Genomic DNA, 11,074 nt, shown 5'->3' with positions numbered 1-11,074 from the left:
GAACGTTTAGCATTTACATGATTTCAGGATAGGTCATGCTGAATTCTCTTTTTTGGTCATGTAAATTTAAATTTAATTCATTTTCCGTGGCTAGCTCCTCATAGTTTTGAAGTAATGCAATGTACAGTTTAGGCACCCTGTCTCTTGGGGTTACACAGACCCTACTGAGTCATTCTGGTCATGTGGACTTAAGTTATTGATTTATTTTCCTTGAGTGGCTCCCAGGGTTGTTGCTAATACAATGTACACACTTGAAATGCCTCTCTTTGGAGAGTGGGTTACTTAGATCATGGTGAGCCATTCCGGCTTTGCAATTACTAACTTGTTTTGCTGGTGGAGAACCTATGTTCTGAAAAACAGTAAGGTATGACCTTGCTAGGTATGACCTGGAGTGGTTTTTTGCCTTTGTACTCAGGATCCTTTCTTAGTGTTTAAGGAATTACCCATCTGAATCCTGGGGAGGGATTTGGGCTTTGTGATATGAGAGAATATAGGGGAACAATGCAAAGATTCTTCCTGAATAACTAGGGATTGACAGTAAGGGGTGACAAGTGGGGAAAACCCTTGTGTAGACATCTCCAGAAGCCGTGACCTATTTAAAGAGATGGAAGTTTTGATGCAGTTCCCGTACAGTATTTACTTTTTCTGGAAAAGTGGGTCAGGTTCAGGAATTAAAAGGTAGGCAGAGAGTTGGAAAAATTTGGAGAAGTGAAGAGAGACCAGGAGGCCAGGGGAAATAGAAAAGAAGAGGAGCCAGTGCTAATAAAGGGTACCAGTCACAGCCAAGATGCTTAAACACCAAGCAGGACTCTTCCTTTATTCATATGCATCCCAATTTCCCGTTAGTCATGCATCAGAAGAGTTCAAGGTATTCTTTTGTTTTCAGAGGTAGGGTCTAGCTGGTTCAATTTCTGCATCCTCTTTCCTTAGCCTTGTTAATTCTGGTATTGCAAGTACACACTACCACTGTGGGCTTTCAACTTCCTAAAACATAAAACAAAACAAAAAAGGAAGGGGACAAGGGGGGAATATAATATTGTCAATCCTTGTAATCCCCGAGTTATGATCGCCTTCAAATCTCAGCCCAAGTTTCTAGCATGTCTCAGGTCTGTCAGTCAGCCAGACATTAACAGACTGGGACATATGTATTGTATTCTTTTTTTCCAAAGATTTTATTTATTATGTATACAGTGTTCTGTCTGCATGTACACCTGCAGGTCAGAAGAGGGCACCAGACCCCATTACAGATGGTTGTGAGCCACCATGTGTTTGCTGGGTCTTGAACTCAGGACCTCTGGAAGAGCAGACACTGCTCTTAACCTCTGAGCCATCTCTCCAGCCCCATGTATTGTATTCTTTTTTAAAAAATATTTATTTATTATTTATACAATATTCTGTCTGTGTGTACGCCTGCAGGCCAGAAGAGGGCACCAGACCCCATTACAGATGGTTTGTGAACCACCAAGTGGTTGCTGGTGTATTGTATTCTTTTTTTTTTTTCTTTTGGTTTTTCGAGACAGGGTTTCTCTGTGGTTTTGGAGCCTGTCCTGGAACTAGCTCTTGTAGACCAGGCTGGTCTCGAACTCACAGAGAACCACCTGCCTCTGCCTCCCGAGTGCTGGGATTAAAGGCGTGCGCCACCACCGCCCGGCTGGTGTATTGTATTCTTAACACTTAGGCTAGGGAGCTAAGAAAAGACAACATAGGCAGGGCACTCATACTTGTGATCCTAAAACTTGGGAGGCAAAGACGGCTTTTGGGGGCTCTTCCAGAATGAAGGAATTCATTCCAGCGCGATGAGAAAAGTTGTCGTGGTTGCTTAAGGATGTTGTTTCAGGACTAGAGATATAGCTCAATTGACAGAGCACTCGTGTAGCATGTATGAGGTCCTGGATTCAATCCCTCCCATCTGACTTGTGCTAGGCAAGTACTACACCAGTGGTTCTCAACCTGTGGGTTGCCATCTCTTTGGTGTTGCATATATCCTGAATATCAGATATTTACATTACGATTCATAACAGTAGCAAAATTACAGTTATGAAGTGGCAACGAAATAATTTTATGGTTGGGGTCACCGCAAAATGAGGAGCTGTATTAAAGGGTCGCAGCATCACGAATGTTAAGAATCACACTGCACTATACACTACTGTGAGGTGGGGGCAGGAGGATCAAGCCATCCTGGGATAGTTGAGAGACTATCTCAAAAAAAAAAAAAGAAAAAGAAAAAAAAGGACCAGTGACAAAGACAAGTATCAGCAGGTAATGGAACTTGCTACCAAGTATTGCAACTTGAATTTGACAACCTAAATTCAATCCCCTGCATCCATATGATAGAAAGAGGAACCCACCTCACCCACCCCCTGCAAGCTGTCTGATCTCCACGGCTCCCTCTCCTACCAAATACATGAATATAAATAAATAAAAGGATGTAGTTTCAATTACATACTGCACTTATGGTGGTGTTCTCAAAAGATTATAATGGAGCTGAAAAATCCCCACTGCCTACTGATGTCTCAGCTATCCTAACAACTGCAGTGCAACACATTACTCCTTTTGTGGTTGATTCTGGAAGAAACGAACCATCATGCTGCCAGTCACATCAAACCATAGCATCTTCGAAAAAGCACATGTGTGTGTGTGTGTGTGTGTGTGTATCAGATAAGGAATCTATCTATCTATCTATCTATCTATCTATCTATCTATCTATCTATCAGATAAGGTCTCACTAGGTAATCCCTGGCTAGCCTAGAATTCATTATGTAGATGAAGCTGGCCTCACACTCACAACAATCTCTTGCCTCTGCCTCTCAAGTGCTGGAATTAAAGGCGCACACTGCCACATTAGGCCTCCATCTAGGTTTGCCTAACAGTGAAATTGCCTGCCTATTGATTTCTCAGAACACATCACTGTTGTTGAGCAATGCCTGGCTGTAATTGAAAACAGGAATTACTGCTGCAGGTGTCAGTTTATTTAGATAAGTTTATTTAGATAAGATAAATTTATTTAGATAAGATAAAACTTAAATTTATTTTCCTTGGTGGAGGTAGAGGTAGGAGAAGCCAAAAAACTATCAGCAAAGGTCAGAAATGATCAAGGGGTGCCTTAATTTTAAACTGGTAGTATAACCAGTGGCTTCCACTAAGTGTTTCTGTCATCTACGACTTCCTCACAGAGACCCATAAAAAATTTACAAGAGCCCTCTGCTGTAGTTCCATATTCTTAAATCAAGAAAATGTGATATTTAAGGGTCATGACCTTAAATTCTATAACAGACTTGTAAACACACACACACACACACACACACACACACACACTTCGTTCTTATTTTGCCGCAAAAGAAATCCGCTTTTTTAATCTGCACTTTTCTCCCTGTGAAGTCATGCCATTTTCTATGATTTTTTTCATGTCTGGGAAATGTATCTGTGAAATGTGTAATTACTATGCAATAAGCCGAGTGGAACTGTGACGCAACGACCCATTGCAAATTGCCTTATAGAAATGATGTCATTTAGTGTTGCTCTAGTCACTTTTATAACAGGTACTGTGGGCAAAGCTTCCCCTCATCCCATGGTGTGCAAGATGCGAAAAATGGAATTTTCCGGGTTTTCTAGCACTAAACTTGCGCACCCCGCGTTCGCCGCAGCGCCTCAGGGCCCACCTCCCGGGCAGGCGAGGTGACACTGTCGCTGGGGGAGGTGCACCGCCGATCATCTATAGCCCCGACGGCGGTGCTCAGAAGGGAAGTATCATCGGCTCCGGACTGCAGCGCCCCGCTACCTCTTTCCCTCGGAGCCCCTCCCAAGTCCCCGCTACTGTGACAGGCCCGCCTGAGGGACAAGGCGCGCAGCGGGACAATCCTCCCACCACCCGGCTCCCACACCCCGCTCCCGCTCCGTGGCGCCGGAAGTGACGCGCGTTCGGTTCGAAGATGGCGGCATTGGCGTTCGACCAGGGAGAAGGTAAACACCCGGCAGGCGGCGCGCTGGCCCCTACGGGGCACCCTCAGGGTTTCAGGAGACCTCTCTGGCCTCCTCTCAAAGCTGCGGCTTCCCGCTCCCGCCCGCTCCCACGGAGAGGCAGGCTTCCGCGTCCTCGACCCCGTGGTCCGGGCCCCCTACCAGCAGCCCCGCCTCCCTGGGCGGGCCCCGGGCGGCTCCCGCGGCCCGCACGGGGCGCGAGGCCCGGAGCGGCCCCTGGCTCGTGGCCCCGCTCGCCCCGCCCCTTTCCCGCCCCTTTCCCGCTTTCCTCCACCCCCGGCGTGGGTGATCCTGAGGCTCCGCGCGCTTCGGGGCAGAAACCCGGAGACACCGTCGCCGACTTCGCTCCTGCTGCTAGCGTTTCTGCCGTTGCCTTCGACCCCCTTAGCTCTCTCCCGGTTCGTGGCCCTACGCGGGGTGCTCTTGCCGAACCCTGTTGGGGGGTGCCGCGAGCCTCATTCCCCTCCCCTCCCCGGTAGCGGCATGTCTGGGCCCCGGCCCCGACGCCAGCCGTAAGCCTCCCGCCTAGCCCAACTGTCTGGACTCGCTACTCAAGCGCTGTCTTCTTTCCCAGGACTGCTTCTGAGGGGACCTCGGGTTCGCACGCTCGCCCCGCGCCGGAGCGCCCCGGCGCGGCCAGGGAGCGGCCCCTTGTAGAGGTCTAGGGAGCCTCCCGAGGTCCGTGCGGGCGCCCTGCGTCCGACCCTCCCACCGTTCGGCCCACCGGCCCGCTTCTTCCTGATGCAGACTGCCGTCCACTAGAGGCTGGACAGGACCCCCGAGGTACGTAGCCGCCCCTGGCCGCCGGCCTGCGGAGCCCGGGCTTTGCCCGCGGCCCCGAGGAAGGCACGGGCTCCGTGGCCCTTGCTGCACCGGCGGCGCTCAAACATTTCCTAAGAAGCTGGGACCCGATTTGTCTTTGAGTTTACTTAAATTGTTTGAAATGTAAATTTTCTTTTCCCAGGGGAACAGAGAGAGGGGGGGGGGAGAGACAGAGAGAGAGGAAAAAAAAAGGAAGAAGCATAATTCAGCCATTTTTTGCAGCACAGAGCTGCAGGTACCATGGTTATTTTCCCCCTAACCGGTTCCTTCCCTTTAAAAATCCGAGTTGTGCCTGAAATAGAACTGTGCGGATTGTGAGGCAGTAAAGCGTGGAATCGGAACGTCTGGGGCCGCCTGGGTGGCTGAGAAAATCCCGTGCAGAACCTCAGTTGCTTATCTGAAACGCAGTCACTCCGAGCCACATCAGAAGGTAGTGAGGACTATATGAGGTCATGTATGTAAAAATAATCTATAGCTGCAAAGTGTCGTCGTAAATGTAAGGTCATTTCTTTTTTTTTTAAGTACCCTTTGCTGGAGTGGTTAATGTGGCTAACTGTTGCTGCCTCTTAATTTCTATATTATAAGTAAATAAGTACGGAATAGCAAAACAGTGCTGTGATCGATGGCTGTTTAATAGGCACGTTGGCTGGCTTGCCTTCTACAAAATGCTAGCTGCTTCTTTAAAATAACGGTATTCTTTAATTCAGATCTCATGTCACTATAGGGCTTGTCATCTTTCTAGGCCTCTCAGGCAGGCCCTTTTCTGACTCAGAATATTTCTTATGTTTTTCAGAGTTTCTTTTTGCTATCTGATTTGCTGTTGTCATTTTAAAAGTGTATATGCTCTAATTGCAATGTTTGCTTTTCATGTCTAGGGAACAGGATGACTGAATGCTTCTACCCGTTTGAAAATTGTTTTTTGAAGAGCTTACAAATGCATGCATATTTCTCAAATGCTTAATAGGTCTAGAAATGTGTAATGAATCTCAACATTTTAGTTTTTAATGTAATATTTGTGTAATTAAATTCTATTTTCAATCACAACACTCAGTAGGTGCCTTGAGTCGCAGTTTGTCAGTGGTAAAGGATGTTAATTAATGCTCTTTACTACTGGTTAATTTGGCAGAAAAATAAGATAGTAATATTTGTGGTTTGAAAATATTTTGCTAGAGTTTCAAAACTGTAGGATGTTTTTACTTAAAATAGTCAATAAAAAGTGAAAGGATCATTTTGGAGTATATTATTTTTAGTTGGTAATAAGTGTTTTTTAATTCCCTAGTCTAATACCAGTTGTCTTTCACAGTATGCTTCTGTGTTTTGTAAAAAGACAGAATAATGTAAAGTGGGCAGGATTAATTTGGAAAAGGAGCAGCCAACTTTAAAGTGGCTGCTTTTATATTTTGGATTTATCCCTTGTCCTAAAGATAATTTTGACTGATCACTACGTTACCAAAAATTTCAGAGTTTGATCTCTGCCTTGTTGTGGGTTATTTAGGGATGAAATTGTGGAACCAAGACTGGCTTGACTGAATTCATGTGTGTTTAGAAGGGGGGAGTCCCAAACTTGGTTTAATGTGTATAAATTGACATTGTGCAATATAAATGAATAGTGAAATTTGTGTTAATAATTTCAAATTGGAATTTTTCTTTACTTAGGACAACTTATATCAACAAATAAAAATACATCATGACAAGTCGAGAGATGGGAGAAAGGAAAAAGTGCTATATTTTAGTACCTTTAACTTGAATCCCCCCCCCATTTTGACCCATCTCCCTATGATGTTGGTGGCCCACCCTCAGGTTTGAGCTTTCAAATTGCAAATGTTTCATGACTGAATGTTAAGTTAGAACAATGAGTCTGGGTTGGGGGCGTGTTGTAGATTAATTTATTACCAGACATTTCTTTAGAACTAGAATACCATAGCTCCTTTGGGCTTTTTTAAAAACCGAAGAACAATGAAAGCTGGTCATTGGTGAAGGCTTGCAGTAATGGTAGTTAATTAGAAAGGTGTACAACTCGGAGAACTCGGGAGGACACTAGTTACGTAATATCATAACCTTAGGCCAGTAACTTGACCTCATATTTTGGATTTTTTTTCATCTTTAAATTGAGGGTGGTTATAGAACATGGAGATTTGTGAAGTAAATTTCTTCATAGATCAAGTATTTATTAAGCATTTACTATGTGATACACACTGTTCTAGGTGCTGGGGATTCAAGTTAGTAGTAATAGTTTTAACAATTTTTTGTTTTGGATTTTTTTCCAGACAGTTTTTCACTGTAGCCCAGGTTTGCTTTAAAGTTAGGGTAATCCTCCTGCCTCAGCCTCCCATGTACTGGCATTATAGGCATGTGTAGCTAACTATATGTGGCACAAAACAAAATTATTTGAAGAGAAAATAAAACTATGGTGGCCCATTTCTGTAGTTTTAGTACTAGGAGGTGGAGGCAAGAGGATCAGTTGAGAATCTTCTTCAGTAGAGGCAGCCTGGAATATGAGACCCTATCTTAAAAATTTTTACTTCAGCATTAAATATACATTAGGAAAAAGATAAAGCAGAGATGAAGATGTGGATTCTTTGGTTGATGGAATAGAGGGGTTTTGATTTTTTTTTTTTTTTTTTTGGTTTTTCGAGATAGAGTTTCTCTGTGGCTTTGGAGCCTGTCCTGGAACTAGCTCCTGTAGACCAGGCTGGTCTCGAACTCACAGAAATCCGCCTGCCTCTGCCTCTGAGTGCTGGGATTAAAGGCGTGTGCCACCACCGCCCGGCCAGGTTTTGTAATTTTTATTTGTAACACCCGATTCTGTGTTACACCCTCAGTACAGTTCGCGCGCCACTGGACCATACGCGAGTGGGGCAAGGGCCTGGAGATTGAAAGAACACACAAAGAAACCTGGGTCATTTGAAAGGAGATCAGCCGAATGCTGTTTATTCAGACTTGGGGAAGTCCTTAGGTACCTAACTGCTGCACGGACCTCTGCCCAGGCAGGTGGGAAATTACCATACCAACAATGGAGTCAATGCCCTACAGCTAATCACCAGGCGGGGCAGGGGAAGCACAGGAACAAACAGAATGCTTTGTCAGCTGACCAGAAACTGTCCTCTCACCCCATGAACCAGGGTAGGACCTGGGCCCTACATTTATTTATGTTTTGTTTGTTTGCTTTTTTTAGGATAGGGTCTCTGTACTGTAATCTTGGCTGTAGACCAGACTGGCCTTGAAGCCACAGAGATCCTCCTGCCTCTGCCTCCTGAGTGCTGAAAAAAGGTACCACCAAGCCCACTGGTTCTGTTATTTTAAGAGGGATTTGGGACAAGGTCTCATTGAGACTGATCTACAGGGAGTTATAGATACCTGCATAGAGTAATCCTAGGCAAAAAAGAACAAGTGCAGTGAGGCTAATTTTCTAGGAACAGCAACAACAAAAGGAAGAGTAGAAGGAGCTTATTGTTGCCATTTTAGGAACCAATAGAAAGGCTCCCATAGGTCATTTCCCATAGGTATACCTTGTATTGCTGTTGGCTCAAAAGTAGATGACCATGGGGCTAGAAAGATGGCTCAGTGATTAAGAGCACTAATTGCTCTTCTAGAGGATCAGGGTTCAATTCCCAGCATCCACATGTTGGCTCACAACTAAATGTAATTCCAGTTCCAGGTCACCCTAGACTCTTCTGGCTTCCATGGCCACTAGGCACTCTCATGGTACGCAGACATATATGCAGCCAAAACACCCATACCACAAAATGAAAAAAAAATTTAGATGACAAGGGGGCCAGGAATGGTTTCCCGGATCTTTAATTCAAGCATGAAGAAGGCAAAGGCAGGTAGATTTCTGAGTTCAAATCTCTCCAGGGCTACAAAGTGAAGCCCTGTCTCCAAATAAACAACCTTCTCCCAGTAAAAAAAATAAGTAGATGGCTTTTGTTTTTGTTTTGCTTTGTTTTTCTGAGATAGGGTCTCTACATAGCCCTAGCTGTCCTGGAACTCACTATGTAGACTAGGCTGGCCTCGAACTTACAGAGATCTGTTTGCCTCTGCCTGCAAGTACTGGGATTAAAGTGTGTACCAACACATGTGGCAGTAGATAACCTTTCAAGTTAGAATTTTTAAAAATGTTTTTGTCTGTGTCTTTGTGTATGTAGGCGTGTACATATGAAGGTCAGAGGGCGATGCAGGAGTTGGTTCTCATCTTCCACCGTTCAGTTCCCAAGAATTGATTGAATTTAGATAGTCGGTCTTGGGGGCAAGTGCCTTTACAAATTGAGCCATCTCAGTAGACCAGAATTATAACTATTTTTGGAAGAGCGTGCTGAGGATTGAACTGCCCAGAGCCTCACATGTACCAGGCAAGTGCTCTTTGACTGAATGACGTTCTTGACCCAGAACTTTTAATTTCGGAATAATAAAGAGTGAAAAAGTAAAATATATTCTATTTTTTCCTTTTTGTTTCTTTCAAAAAAGGGTTTCTCTGTAGCTTTGGAGCCTGTCCTGGAACTAGCTCTTATAGACCAGGCTGGCCTTGAACTCAGAGATCTGCCTGCCTCTGCCTTCCAAGTGCTAGGATTAAAAGTGTGTGCCACCACTACCCAACTTTTTTCTTCTTTTTAATACTTGGAGGTAGAGGTTGAAGCTAGGGGTTTTTTTTTTTTTTTTTGTTTGTTTTTCGAGACAGGGTTTCTCTGTGGCTTTGGAGCCTGTCCTGGGACTAGCTCTGTAGACCAGGCTGGTCTCGAACTCACAGAGATCCGCCTGCCTCTGCCTCCCGAGTGCTGGGATTAAAGGCGTGCGCCACCATCGCCCGGCTGAAGCTAGGGTTTTATGTGTTGGGCAAACACCATACCTTTAAATTATATCCTCAGCACTTCATATTTTTTCTCTTTTTTTGTATATTCAAATGCACATGCATATGAGCCATGGCAAGAATGTGAAGGTCAGAATACAACTTGTAGGAGTTGGTTCTCTCCTTCCACCATGTGTAGCCAGGGATCAAGCTCAGATCACACTTGGTAGCAGGGTCCTTTACTCACTGAGTCATATCACTGGCCATAAGATGTTTAAAAAATACATTTACTTATTTGCTTATTTATTTATTGTATGTGCATACATGTGCACAGGCTACATAGCATGAATTTGGAGGTTAGAGAACTACTTGTAGGAGTAGGTTCTCTATTACCTTTTCCCTGAGATGATACTCAGGTTGTCAGGCTGCACCACCTGAGTAAGCTGCTTTCTCTCTTTAATATGAGATACCTAAAGTTCATCAGGCTGGGGGTATATCTCAGTGATAGAGCACTTACATCCCATGTGTGAAGCCCTGGGCGCTTGTCTGCAAGCTGTGTGGGGGGGAATCTAGCTGAATCATTGAAGCAAATAAGGTCAGATAGAAAAAGTATCTTTTGTTCTTGATTATTATCTTTGAATTTAGTTAATACTGCATCATGGACTTATATAGGAAATCTGTATCATAAACTCAGGAGCTTCCAAAACATTGTGTTAGTTATATAATTCTTGGGGAGAATGAAAATGCTAACAGTGCACGATTTGTGATTTCATGTTAAAATGCAGCTTTGAAGATTTGGGATTTTATTTCCCAATAGAGACTTTTCCTAGAATTCTCACTGGATCCAATCTAGGGAAGCTGTTTTCCATGACATCACTCTTGGACTACTTCTTACAGTAAGGAATAAGTAAAGGAGCATTAAAGATGAAAAATAGCATTGAAATGGTTGAGGTTTTTTTTCAGTTTTTTTATAATATAGGGTGACTAGATACTAAACATACCTGTAAACTGAAGTAATTTGGGTATTAGGTGCCAGTCTTGAGGCTGGAGGACCAGATCTTTCTAAATTTGCAATTTAATACTGAGTTAAAAGAATATTTTGATGAAGAGAGTTTCAGTATTAAACAAATATGCAGTCTTTTCTCCCACATTCAGCTTGTGTTCTTTCCCAGCTTGAGTGGTTGTATATATTTGAGGATAAAAGGAATGCCTATTAGAGCTCAAAAAAATAAATTCCCCATTTCTAAATTTTCTTTTACCATCAGTGTACTGAGAAATGGCTGATTTGAGATTGTTGAATTAAAAATTATTGGCTAGATTATAGAAATTGTGTGAGAGTTTATGATTTGGAAATTTTATCTTTTAAAAAATGCTAAGCTTTCATTTTCCTTTCAATATGGAAGTATGGCATTTCTTGCATAGGTGTCAATTTTGTTAGAACAATTTGATAGTGAAGGCAGTCTGGAATCATTTACATTTTTCTTTTTTTTT

General features: G+C 43.6%; 1 protein-coding gene across 4 annotated transcripts in view; it reads left to right on the top strand.

Annotated features, from left to right (window-relative positions):
* Window positions 1-3,888: 3,888 nt before the first annotated feature.
* The window catches only part of Klhl15 (kelch like family member 15), a 48,215-nt gene continuing 41,029 nt past the window's right edge, over window positions 3,889-11,074 (top strand). The window contains exons 1-2 of one of the 4 annotated variants that reach the window (XM_005371850.3): window positions 3,889-3,960; window positions 4,553-4,761. The gene's annotated coding sequence lies outside the window, so the exon portion shown is untranslated. Of the gene's footprint in view, window positions 3,961-4,274; window positions 4,762-5,104; window positions 5,297-11,074 lie in introns of those variants that run through there. The other 3 variants (XM_026778378.1, XM_026778377.1, XM_026778380.1) reach the window with 3 other exon arrangements.

The sequence above is a fragment of the Microtus ochrogaster genome, unplaced genomic scaffold (assembly GCF_000317375.1).
Source record: "Microtus ochrogaster isolate Prairie Vole_2 unplaced genomic scaffold, MicOch1.0 UNK131, whole genome shotgun sequence".
In the NCBI taxonomy this organism is placed as follows: domain Eukaryota; kingdom Metazoa; phylum Chordata; class Mammalia; order Rodentia; family Cricetidae; genus Microtus; species Microtus ochrogaster.
This window is presented reverse-complemented; position numbering and strand designations above follow the sequence as displayed.